Source organism: Sapajus apella, unplaced genomic scaffold (assembly GCF_009761245.1).
Source record: "Sapajus apella isolate SASKATOON/1434 unplaced genomic scaffold, GSC_monkey_1.0 scaffold17, whole genome shotgun sequence".
In the NCBI taxonomy this organism is placed as follows: Eukaryota; Metazoa; Chordata; class Mammalia; order Primates; family Cebidae; genus Sapajus; species Sapajus apella.
Window position 1 is genome coordinate 407,791 of NW_022436957.1, and position 2,043 is coordinate 409,833.

General features: G+C 53.4%; 1 pseudogene across 1 annotated transcript; it reads right to left on the bottom strand.

Moving 5' to 3' along the window:
* Positions 1-805: 805 nt before the first annotated feature.
* LOC116556525 lies at positions 806-1,759 on the bottom strand (annotated as a pseudogene). The gene has a single exon (XR_004271059.1). The product of XR_004271059.1 is annotated as a calponin-2 pseudogene (transcript).
* Between the last annotated feature and the right edge of the window lie 284 nt (positions 1,760-2,043).

The following is a 2,043-nucleotide window of genomic DNA, read 5'->3' on the forward strand; positions in this document are numbered from 1 at the left end:
TACTTGAGAGGCTGAGGTAGGGGAATCCCTTGAGCCCAGGAGGTGGAGATGCCGTGAGTGAAGATAGCCCCACTGCACTCCAGCCTGGGCAACAGCAGCAACTGAAAAAACCCCACTGAGGCTACGGGGAGGGCAGGGTAGCACGGAGACGGGGTCAGGCTCAGCCCCAACAACTCAGAATTCTGCTTCCTTGTACAGGCCTCACTTTCCCCACCAGGCCCCGGGGCAGGTCTGAGGGTCTGAGATCTATTGGTCGGAGGGTCCTAGGGAAATGGAGCCACTTGGAGCCTGAGACATTTAGCATCGTGGCCAGGCCCCCTTTCCAGGGGACTCGTTTCCCAGCACCATCTCCAGTGTCCCCGCCCCATTCCTCAGGAAATAAAAGGTATATGTCTTTTGTTAATACTTCCTGAAACTTTTTTGGGTACAGAAACCACAAACTGATCGGGTGACAAAAGTGAGAAGAGGCGAGGCAATCGGAAACCTTCAGGGATCAGTTCCCTCCAAGCCCAGGCGTCTTCTCCCAAGCACAGCTCTGCCCACAGCCTGGATGTGCCAGCAGGGACCCTGACCCTACAGGTATCAGGATAAGGCCTTGACCCCTTCCACCCCCCAGCCCGGTGGCTCAGTCCTGCGGAGAACCAAGTCAAGGGGGAAAAAGTCCTGCCGCCTGATTCTACGAGCCACTCACAGACCCTCGGCTGATTGGCAGCACTGAACAGGTTAAGAAAAAAAGGTTGAAAACACAGAAAAACCCAAAAACCCAGACGGGGAGACGACGTGGGGAGAGAGGGTGCTGTGAGCCTCAGTAGCCGGCCTCCTTCTGGTAGTAAGGGGATATTCAGGGACCCGGCAGTTGCCAACATTGGAGGGAACCCCATCGGCCACTGTGCCTTGTGGGCAGTACTTGGGGTCATATATCTGCCGGCCCAGGCCAAAGACTTGGCCGCCCTGGTTGGCACCCTGTGTGTAGCCCATCTGCAGGAACGTGGAGGAGTTATCACACTTGTCGGTTCCCAGTTTGATGTCATAGATGTGCTGCCGCATCCCGGGAGCTGTCATGCCCACCTGGCTGGCACACTTGTTGGTGCCCATCTGGAGGCTGATGGTCGAGTGGTCCATGAGGGATAGGATGTGGTTTTTGGGGTCATAGAGATGCCTCCTTGTGCCATACACTATCATGCCCGACTTGCTGGCACATTTGTTGTGTCCATCTGCATCCCGATGGCACACCGGCCGGCCTTCATGGTGGCGTTGTTGAAGTTCCACTCCTGCTTCTCCGAGTACTTGACGCCGATGCCCACCCCGCTCTGCAGCCCCTTAGTCTTGGCCTTCCCCACTAGGGTGAGAAGAGACACCTGCACCTGCGTCGTGTTCCCACTCTCAAACAGGTCCCTGGCCTTGAACAAGTCCAAGGGGTTCATGCCGTAGCTGACCATGGCCTTGATGAAGTTGGAGAGGTTTTCTAGCTGGTGCCAGTTCTGCATGGAGCGGTTGATCTTGGGGTCTGAGCCTGGCTGTAGCTTGTTCATGAGTGTGCATAAGATAATCCCGTCCTTCAGGCCCTTCTGGAAGTCGGGGCCGATGGAGAGGCCGGTGAGTCCCTCGATCCAGCTGCGGAGCTCTGCCTCCTTCTGGGAGTCATACTTGGACAGGAGCCGGTTCTTGACCTTGGCCAACAGCCTGTACAAGGGGCCCTTGTTGAACTGCGTGGAGCTCATGGCTGGCGGGCACTGTGGTGGGACGGGGCCATATGGGACGGGACTCATATATATTTTTTAATGACCAGCATTCTTGGGTTTCTAAGATAAACCCAAATTGATTGTGATGGATTTTTTTTAACCTAGCTGAATTGACTTTTCTATTTTCATTTAGGATATTTACAATCATGTTCAAAGTATGTTGTTATAGGTTTCTTATAAGACCCTGGTTTCGCTTTATGTATTTTATTAAAAAATATTTTCAGTGCAGGTTTTAATGTTTTCATAAACATAGGTGAGGAAATTTAACACTTGGGACCCTGATGGGAAACAGATGGTGTAC